Here is an 11,394-nt window from a genome sequence, read left to right as displayed (position 1 = left end):
GACATACGAAACATCAAGAAGACTCACAAAAGCTCAATAATCAAATAACGGGAGTTCAAAACATCAAATACCAAGAGGAAAAGATCACGGGGAACAAACCCCACTTTTCACCTTGTTCCTACCCGCCGTTCCGCCCGCGGGGTACACCTGTACTTCAAAAGTTCCCTTTGGGGAAAAATCTTCAACAAGGCCAAGTTCAAGTCCAAAACACCCAAAACCTCACACACAACCAAGATATGACTTGAACCCAAGAATAGCTCAAAGGAAGGCATTCAAGAACCCTAAATACAAGCTCTAAACATGCATTATCACAAGATCATGCATCAAATCACTCACAACATCAATAATCATCAAATAGAAGCCAAGAAATATCAATAGCAAGCATAAAATAGGTTTTGTAGAGCATGAGTTACCTTTGTAGAACAAGAACCACTTTCTTCTTACTCTCCTAAGTCTCACCTTGAAGCTCTTCCTCACCAAGGACTTCTAACCAAACCAAACCACAAGGAAAACACCAAAATAAGATAAAGATACCTTAAAGCTAGATAAAAACACTAAACAACTAGAGATCTTACCCTTTCCTATGCTAGAGAGGTAGAAAGGTGGAAACTTGCAAAGATAGAGAACCCTTCTTCTAGCTTGGAGAGAAAGCTAAGATTTCTTGTAGAGAGAAGGTGGAGGTTTTAAGATTTGGCTAGCATGGGAAATGAATGAAATATCTTGCTAGGGAAAGCTTGAACAACAAAACATGTGTGAAAGGTCAAATTTACCCTTACTAAGGTTAGAAAGACACAAGGGTTGAGGTACAAAGCACCAAGGAATTTTTGACAACGTGTCATAACCATTCGGTCAGACTCAAAAACCATCTTAATTCCAGCCTTATTTAGCAGGCCTCCGGAAATTAAGTTTCTACGAAGGGAAGGGATATAGAACTAGGGGTGTATACGAGTCGAATCGAGTCAAATATCTCACTATTCGATTCGAATTCGACTATATATTCGAATATTCGTATTCGTATTCGTTTAATATTCGAATCTCAAATTTGATTCATATTCGATTCGACTCGAATATTCGAATTCTAAATGAATAACTTAATTTTTAAAAATTTTTTCCAATAAATTAAGAAAAAATGTAATAAAAATTTATAATTAAATAGCATAAAATATTATATTAATACACTAATCAAGAATCACATTAAAATAACAACAAAAAGTCAATCATCAAATTCATATATTAAATACTAGATTAAGAATATTAGGTTTGAATTAAGCTTCAACATCAACCCAAAAAAAGTCAATCAAATTCATAAATTAAGTACTACAATAACAATCTCAATTAAACTTCAAATATTCTCCAGCCATCATGCTTGCAATATGACATCAATTGGTTCTTCTTCCTCCTACAAAAAAATAAAAATAAAGTTAAAATTATTATCATTCAATCAATAAGATATATTAAATTACTAAAGTAGAACTTACATATGTCATAATAGGCTTATTCATCCCATGAAGTTGACGAACCCAATCTACTCCACAAATTAAAACTTGCACCATGTCAGAAGATAGTTTAGCACGATGAGGATCCAGAACTCCGGTACCCGCACTAAATGTGGCTTCTGATGCCACGAAGCTAATTGGAATAGCTAAAACATCACGGGCTAATTTAGACAAAATACTGAACTTCAATTCATGAGATTTCCACGGAGGAGGTTACTTCACCACCTTGACACCTATAAACCCCTTCCTCCAAGTAAATGTCCAACTCTGATTTTTTTGGAGTTACATCTTCAACACTGTCTAAATATTTATCATACAAAGACAAACCAGAAAGGACTACTTTTTCTTTAGAAGTAGAGCGTGTAGAAGTAACAACCGAACTGCCAACATGTGTCACAAAAGAACTACCTCTTCGATTTCTCATGTTATCAATTTCAACATATTCATAAAACAAGTCATGTAATGCATCCCTAACATTCTTCACATTTGCACGTGCATCATTTGCATTATATATTTGGTTGACAGCAAAATCAACCAACCTCATTTTGTACCTAGGATCAAGTATTGCTCCAATAGACATCAAAAGATTGCAATCACCCCAATATTTGTCAAATTTTTTCTTCATCTTTTCAATCATATTTCTAATGACCTCTTCATGATGAAACTCATTTTCATTTAAGACATGCTTAACCCTCCAAACAACACCAAGAAAAACATTAGAAGTGGGATAGTTAGTTCCAGAGATCACTTGAGTAGCTTCATAAAACACCTCTAAGATGCTAAGAACATCCTGTATTCTAGTCCAATCTTCCAAGCTAGGACAACATTTATATGAAGGCTCTCTTTGTGCAAATATTGGGAATGCATCCTTAAGTTTAAGGGCTACAACTAACATTTCATATGTAGAATTCCAACGATTAACACAATCAAGAACTAACTTTTTCACCGGATTTCCCAAATGATACACAATTTCAGAGAACTTCATCAACCTAGACTCAGACTGATTAATAAATCGCACACTATTCCTAACATCATCAACAATGGTTTTAATTGTAGAAATACCATCCTGAACAACAAGATTCAATATATGAGCAGTGCATCTCACATGAAATAGCTTACCACCCAAAGGTAGCTTATGACTCCTGGAGAAAGTTTGTTTGGCAATTCTAACTGCAACATCATTGTTTGAAGCATTGTCCACTGAAATAGTGAAGATTTTTTGCTCTATTCCCTAATCCTTTGTGGACTTCATAACCCCATCAATGATATCAACACCTGAAATATGACAATAATATAATTAAATTCAAGAAATAGTTATTATTAATTAATTATTATAGAGATATATTTACAAACAAGTGAACATTACCAGTATGTGGAGGAGGAAGAGGCATGAAACTAAGTACACGCTTTTGAAGTTGCCAATTTGAATCAACAAAGTGTCCAGTGACACACATATATGAAACCTTTTGCACCTTAGACTTCCAAATATCAGTGGTCAATGATATCTTATTGATGGTTCTTAATAGCAATTGTAACTTTTTCTTCTCTATTTCATAAACAGTAATGACGTCATTCTTTGCCATGGCACGAGAGACTTTCTCATATTGTGGAAGATTAACATTCATCATGAAATTAAAGCCAAAATTTTCCACAGCACTTAACGGTTGCTCGTGCATCAGAATCCAATGAGCAATAGCTTCTCTTTGCTTTGTATGATCATATTTACCATCGGACAAAGGAGGTGTCTCAAACTTGGATTTTGCATTATGAAATTGCAAGGTTTTTTGATTTTTTGTTTGAAGCTTCTTTTGTGTACACCTATTCAAATGGTTCCAAAGACTAGTTGTTGTAGAAGACGCTGACTTAGAAAGGAGTGTTTTACAATGTATACATTGTAGCTTTATACTTCCATCCTTTGCAGTAACTTCAGTAAAATCAAAGTGGGCTATTGATACCCTCTTTCTTTTCTTCCTTTGAAATTGTTCTTGATCGTCATTCTTTTCACATTCCTTCTCATCATCACCTTTTTCATCTCCAACCTCTATATTTTCATTTTGTATACCATCATCATTAACCTCCACATTAGCATCCAAGTCAGGTACATTATCACCTTCAAGGCCTCCATCATTAACTTCATTAAAATCACCATAATTTATTTCCTCATATTCTCTAACGTCATCTCCTTGTTTTTGCTCATTTGGATTTGAAGATTGAATAGCCAAGGAAGAATCTACTGCCCACAAATTCAATAATTTCTTTTTGAGTACTATAATAATATAAAATAAATAATTTTCAAATTCAATTCACATAATCAGTTTGCTGTAGGCTTCTAATTATCACATGGTTGACACTAACAATTACTAATTACTATAACAAACTAACAATTACTAATTACTATAATATATATATATATATATATATATATATATATATATATATATATATATATATATATATATAAGATGTATATCTAACAGAGAAATAACAATATATATATATATCAAACAATATATATTTTTAACAGAGAAATACTGTAAACATACTGTAATTCTAACAGAGAAATAACAAATAAGATGTATATTTTATAGTTAACAAATAACAGAGAAATACTGTAAACATACTGTAATATATATTTGTTTGTATATCTCGAATAACAAATAACAGAGAAATACTATTGTGTTGTATTGCTATTACCATTGTTATCGGTCGCCGTCATGCCCTTGCCATCCATTGCTGCCGGAACAGTCACAGATCTGGAGTGTTGGCGTTGGAGTTTCTCTAGCGCGGAACCGTCATGGATCTTGAGATTGGAGTGACTTCGGCGACCGGAAGTGCTGACTGCGACTGACTGCAACGGCGTTGGAGAATGGCGGCTTGGAGTTGGAGGAGTTGAACTGTTGGAGGCGTTGCTTCTTCTCTATTTTCTCTCAAAATGATGATAACACCGTGTTAGGGACTTAGGGTTTATTTTTAGTTTTTTATTATAAAAATATAATATAATATAATATAATATTATAGATTCTATTATATATATATATATATATATATATATATATATATATATATATATATATATATCGGAATATATTCGATTCGAATACTATTCGAATATATATATATATATATATATATATATATATATATATATATATATATATATATACACGAATAGTATTCGAATCGAATATATTCCGATTCGTATTCGGATTCGAATAAATTTCAAATCAATATAGGTATTCGAATTCGGATTTGAATTATTCAAATTCGAATCACGAATCGAATTAAAATTATTTGATTTGTTTACACCCCTACATAGAACACATTTTGCAATAATAAATATTTTCCAGAACAAAGCAATAATTCTAATTTTCCTTTACCACTTACCTCAGAGACGCTTGAATTTTCCATGAACACTTGTTCTCCGCCAGTGATGGACTCGAATGCTTTGATTAGATCTTTGTTGTAGTAGAAGTGTCGTGAAGCTCACGTGTCCACAACCCACTCGTCTGGATGTCCAACCATGTTGGCCTCGGTTATCACTGCTGCTACTATGTCAGAATTCTCCGTGTTTTCTAGAAGGTTAGTTTGGCTTTTAGGCATTTCGTTGTTTGGCTTCTGGCCATTTTGACTTGTAGTCCCTTTGCGGTGATAACACTGGGCAGCACGGTGGGCTCGTTTCCCGCAAACGAAGCACTCACCATTACTTTTCCTTTTTTTTTGTTTTTTTTTTTTTTTTTTGAATTTTCCCACTTTTGACACGGTTGTTGCTATTATTTTTATAATTTTTCTTTTGGTTTCTACTACTACTGTTACCAGCTTTTGCCTTATCAAAACCAGTGTTAGTTTCAACAACATTGGCTTTAACATTGTCAGTAAGAATAACAGACCTGTGAACCAGCTGATTCTCTTCTTCGATGTTCACGCTGTTGATCAGTTGTTGTAGTGTGTAATTGCGTCGGTCATACTTCATTTTATTTTTGAAGTCCACCAACGAGTTTGGCAGTTTGCCAATCAAGGAATCACATTGGAAAACATCATTCACCACGCCACCCTCTGCCTTCATGTTAGCAACTAGGTTCTCAAAGTCGTGCACCAACTCAATTATTGGTTTGGAATCTACCATCTTGAAATGTAACCACCGACCCACATCGTATTTCCGTCTTCCTGCATCCTCAACACTGTAATTTTCAATCATTAAATCCCAAATTACCTTTGCTAACTTGTGCACCGATAACATGTCAAATAACAGGTCTGAAACGCATTGGAGAATTATTGAACGAGCTGTTTTGTTGTCGGCAAGGGTGGAGGCGGAGACCAGAGAGGAGACGTGAAATCTTCCGTTGTCGAAACTCGGAAGTTGTCGGCTGAGTAAATTGGCGGAGACCGGAGACTGCTAGGGCTTGGGGAATGGGGATTTGGGAAGCGTTAATTAATTTTTAATATTATTTAATTTTTAATAATAATAATAATAATAATAATAATAATAATATTATTATTATTATTATTATTATTATTATTATTATTATTATTATTATTATTTTTATTATTATTATTATTATTATTATTATTATAAGGCTCGCGAGCGGCTAGATGAGCCACGAGCCTAGAATAATTAGTTTCGGCTCGATGTCGATTATTAAATGAGCCGCTCAAGTTCTGCTCAAGCTCGATTTTGACCGAGCTCAAGTCGAGCTTTGATCGAGCTCATTTAAACCCCTACCTGAAAGTGAAATTAAATCACTAAACGAAAAAAAGTGCAATTAAGCCACTGAACACTCTAAATGTATGTAATTCTACCTGATAGCACGTTACTATCCATTTCATCATCAGGTTGCTTGCTTAGATGGATGGTGAGTTAGCATTTTTTAAATAATTTTTAATAATAAAGTTTAAAATAAAAAATAAAAAATAAAAATAAAAAAACACTTTTTTTTCTGTTCATTTGTCTTCATTTCACTATTTGTCTCCTTTCTTTTTGTTGGTAGTGTGTTATTTGCAATTGAGTTACTGATGGTAGCATAAATAACGTCATGCAATGAGATTATGGTGTAGGAAGCTGTGAATTTTCTTTGTTATGTATATGATTGGGATCTTAGTTGTACTATGATCTCTTGATCTTGCAAGCTCATGTTGATATTTTGCAGTGGTAGTTTGTTCCCCTACATGTTTTATGTGGAAGTATTGAATAAAATAGTAATATTTATTATATTTGTGTAAGGTTTATGTGTAGTACGTCTTGTTCTATTTTCATAATTTGTTACTTGATAGTAACAACAATAATTTCATCAATACTGATGCTGCAACATGTTTAGTTTCATCAATAATTTTCACATACATTTTGTACATGTTCATATTTTTAGAATTACTAAGAATGAGTGTAGTACTTGATTCTGTGTGTGTGTGTGTGTTTTTTTTTTTCTTTTTTTTTTAATTTTTTTATTGAATTGATATTAACCTTTGAGTTAAATTATTTTCTACTTTGTGCATAAACATTTTTTAAATAGTGATTACATCCTATATACCAAGTATTTTTGTTGTGAAGGTTGATGTTGATTTTGCTTGTAATCTAAGTAGGTTGGGTCTAGAAGATGAAATGAATTGTAAATTTATATTAGTTCTAATCTATTTAATGAATACACAATAATTATTTTACATACAAGATAAATGAATGAATCAACGGTGGCCCTTTTGAAATTTCTTCACTTTTAGGTTTGCCAAATTGATTACAACATTGTTGTAGTCTCGACATCTTTTCAATGCATCAAGTGTGTTATGATGTTCTATTGCCTTACATTAACAGTTTTAATAATGAGTTTTACATTTACCTATTATTATCAACATAAAAACATACCAGTCTTTGAGGTGTTCTGCTCGGGGTTCATTTGGTTCAACCATTATTGTTGAATGAGTTATTGTAGATAAAGAAATTCATAGTTTAAGGAATAAGGTCAGATAAAGTAGTAAAAATTTGAACATTTTTGTAGTCCAAAGATATTACGAGTTAGTTTCCCACTTCAATTTGTTAGATTATTTGAATACCATCTTTGTCAACAAATCTCTAAAGTAGTTAATATGATTGGTTTCAAATTATTTATTTATTTATCTTTTCATGGTATTAATAAAATACTTGGTAAATAAATATATAACATTACCAAAAAAAAAAGAGTTAATTCCAGCAATGGTCCTCTGACTATTGTGATTTTCAAAATTTAGTTCTCGTCTTTTAATTTGGACGAAATAAACCCTTGACTATTAGATTTGTTCCACCATTGGTCCTTTCGTTAAACAACCGTTAGATGGACGTTAGTAAAGGGCTTAAATGGTCATTTCTGATGAGTTTCTTTTCCCTCATGTTGGTGGAGGGTACGTATTTATTATTTTCAACATAAAAAAGCAAGAAACAGAATTCATTAATGGCCATAAGATCACATCTAGCAGGACACGTTCTATAATTTTTTTATTCCATTAATGTCCGTAAGATCTCATCAAGCTCCGATCCGCCATTTTAAAGAATTCATAGTTTCAATTCGCAGTGAAAACTACAACACCCAGATGCTCAAGAAGAAGAACATAATCGACACAGAGGTGAACTGAATTTAATTTGTACTCTTTTTTTTTTGGTATATATTTAATGAGAGCTGAAATGGAGGAAAGGGAAGGAAGATCTTTGTCTGAAATGCCGACGTGGGCTTTCGCCACCATCATCACCGCTTTGGTCTGCGCCAGGTTCTTGATTCATGGCGGTTTGAAGAAGTGTGGAAAGGTAAAATGCGTAAACTTTTTATGAAATAAATGTATTGGTTTCTTAAATTCCACCTATTGAAACATACCTATTTCGGAGCTCGAAAATTTGTTTATAAATGTCTACTTTTGGATCATAGTGGCTGGACCGAACAAAGAGGAAACCTCTTCTTGCCGCATTGGAGAAAATCAAAGAAGGTATAATGGAGTTAATGTCTCTTTTATTGTTTAGTTTAGCTGGATACTTATATGGTTTTGTTTCAATTCTGGGTGGAATTAGAGTTGATGGTTTTTGGCCTTCTGTCATTGCTGATGGGGTATTAGATAATTTTTGTTGCCAAGATTTGCATCAAGTCATCAATTTTAACATGCCGCTTTTATCCATGCTATAGATGGGATATAAAGGAGGCTACCATTGTAAATCACACTGTTTTCATGAGGTTTACTCATTTGAATGTCTCGGTTTGAAGGGAGTTGATGGAAAATGCCCTAAATCAGTTTCTTCCACCGGTAAGAATGCAATGTTTATGTCATCTTTTTCCACTGGTATACATTATCTAGCTTCTTCTGCATCCAGTTATAGCTAAGGCCTAGAAGAAAGAAGTGTGTTTCAACACCGCCGTAACAAATGAACAACAAGGCAGTTTTCCGACTCTTGGTTTGCTGGTTAGCGGCGGTCGCCATGTTGACTGGGATCTACAGTCACTCTCAACCACCTAAATTAGCTTAGGCAATTGAGAATTTTAGAAATTGGATACTGAACAAGTGGAATGGAAGGGGAAGATGAGACTAGCTATGGAAAGTACTCTTTTGCCCCTTCACTTAACGCCTGTCCAATGCTAATTTAACGGAAGGACCAATTGTGGAACAAATCTGATAGTTAAGGGTTTATTTCGTCCACATTAAAAGACAAGGACTAAATTTGGAAAATCACAATAGTCAGAGGACCATTGCTGGAATTAACTCAAAAAAAAATTATAACTTTGATATTTAATTATTACAAGATATTATAAGAGAAAGTAATGGATAATGTAATGAATATCAATTGATGAATTTGAGTGTAAAGAATCTTAGCATTGGAGAAAATAAAGACAATATAACTAATGAAATTATTTCTTCTCTTATTTAATTTATTGATAATGAACAATTTTTTTTTTAAAATAAATACATTGTAGACACATAATTTTAAATTAAAGCATTGCATATGTATAATTTTTTTTTTTTTGTAGCTACTAATTTATTTAATTTAATAAGATTAAAATAGAGTAAGGAACTTAATTATGCCAACTTTGATCGGAATGAGGTTCGAACCTAAGACCTTTCTTATTAAAATCATTGAGTAAGTTAACGGATAATATAATTTTTAACAGAAAAGTTAAGGGTGTGTGAGTATTTAAGGGAAGAAAATCATATAATTAATGATAAATTTTTTAGGAAAAATTAAAATTAATAATTTGACCGTCATTTTTTCCTACCCATTATAGGCCTAACCTATTTAGGCTCTTATTAGTATAGTAGATATAATTATACAGAGTGATGTATAAAACTGTATTAAAACTATCATATATCATAATGTAAGACTAAGAAAATGTTCACATCAAGTTTTGATTCTTTACACTTGATCTCAACTAGGTCAATTTTTTTAAAAAAAAATTATTATTAAAAATTATTTAAAAATGCCAACTCACCATCCATATAAGCAAGCAACCTGATGAAATGGATGGTAACATGCTATTAGGTGAAATTGCATACATTTGGGGTGTTCAGTGATCTAATTGCACTTTTTTTTTTTTTTTTTTTTTTTTTTTTTATCAGTGGCCTAATTGTACTTTCAGACTACGTTCAGTGACCAATTTAAACCTTATTATTATAAGAAATATAAATGTGTATTTATAAATATTTTTCTTTAAATGTGTATAAATATTAGAGTAATTGTTTATTATATTTGTTTTAGAAAAAATATCTTTAATTTTTTTTAAAAAAAATAGAAAACTGATTTTGAAATGTTTTGTAAAATGTTCATAAATTTGTAGAAGGAAATGGGTTTGAAATATAAAATGCTAATTTCGAGTTTTTCTGCAATATAAGTACTAAAATAACAATACAGCTGAAAAGCACGTCGTCATTGAGGATGTTTTATTGTCAAACCCATCTTTGACTTAGTTTTATTGTCAAACTCATCTCAATTATAGGTTTTGTTTATCCCTACAATCCTCTCTCATTTTAAAATTGGATCATTTTATCATACTAATATATTTACAATTTACTCACTACTTTTTAATATTTTTGCAATCTCAACTCACACTAGTGGAAATTATGGAATTTCCGACCACCTAAAAGTGATCTTAAATCAAGTCAAAAGCCTTGTTCCGACCACTTTTGGTATCCTGAAAAACCTTTGTTGCTATTTCCGACCACTTTTTGGTATTAACTTGATTTAAGATCACTTTCAGGTGGTCGGAAATTTCATAATTTCCAGTAGTGTCATTTTCAATAATAATAATAATAATAATAATAATAATAATAATAATAATAATAATAATAATAATAATAATAATAATAATAAAATTAACCCAAAAAGGTGGTTTATAAGAACAATAATTTTGGAAAGAATTTACTATTGATCAGTTCAATCTACAATGTGTAGGAAGAGATGTATTTATAAGAATACAAAGATTCCTAGTCAGGTGAAGAATGATAAAAAGTAGATTTACGATAATACTGAGAGAGGTAGATTGAATTCTAGTGTAACTAGAATACATAGTTCTAATATGCCTCCTCATCAAGTTGAAATTTCTCTAGAGAGAACATCGTGCTTTCCCCTTATCATTGAACTTTTCTATGGTTAGTGACTTGGTGAAGACGTTTACCAGTTAGTCTTTTGTAGAGATATAGTTTACTTGTAGTTCCTTTGATGATACTTTGTCGTGAATAAAATGGTAGTCTATTTCAACATGTTTAGTTTGAGTATGAAACACAGGATTTGTACACAAATATGTAGCACCACGGTTGTCACACCAAAGTTTTGGTTGTTTTTGCATAGTAAGACCAAGTTCATTAATTAAAGCAACCAATCATGTTACCTCTACTAAGACATCGACTATAACTTTGTATTATACTTTTGCTGAGGATCTAGCAATTGTTTTTTTTTTTTTTT

At 32.0% G+C, this 11,394-nt stretch overlaps 2 long non-coding RNA genes across 2 annotated transcripts; one reads left to right on the top strand and one right to left on the bottom strand.

Annotated features, from left to right (window-relative positions):
* Nucleotides 1–1,148: 1,148 nt before the first annotated feature.
* Nucleotides 1,149–1,570, bottom strand: LOC109173327. The gene is made up of 2 exons (XR_002052877.1): nucleotides 1,479–1,570; nucleotides 1,149–1,399 (listed from the first exon to the last, which is right to left on the bottom strand). It is a non-coding gene; the product is annotated as an uncharacterized LOC109173327 (long non-coding RNA).
* Nucleotides 1,571–8,221: 6,651 nt separating this feature from the next.
* LOC109173326 lies at nucleotides 8,222–8,871 on the top strand. The gene is made up of 3 exons (XR_002052876.1): nucleotides 8,222–8,259; nucleotides 8,378–8,435; nucleotides 8,518–8,871. It is a non-coding gene; the product is annotated as an uncharacterized LOC109173326 (long non-coding RNA).
* Nucleotides 8,872–11,394: the final 2,523 nt, after the last annotated feature.

The sequence above is a fragment of the Ipomoea nil genome, unplaced genomic scaffold (assembly GCF_001879475.1).
Source record: "Ipomoea nil cultivar Tokyo-kokei standard unplaced genomic scaffold, Asagao_1.1 scaffold0470, whole genome shotgun sequence".
Taxonomy (NCBI): Eukaryota; Viridiplantae; Streptophyta; class Magnoliopsida; order Solanales; family Convolvulaceae; genus Ipomoea; species Ipomoea nil.
Note: the sequence above shows the minus strand (reverse complement) of the source record. Positions and strands in the feature narration are given on the sequence as shown.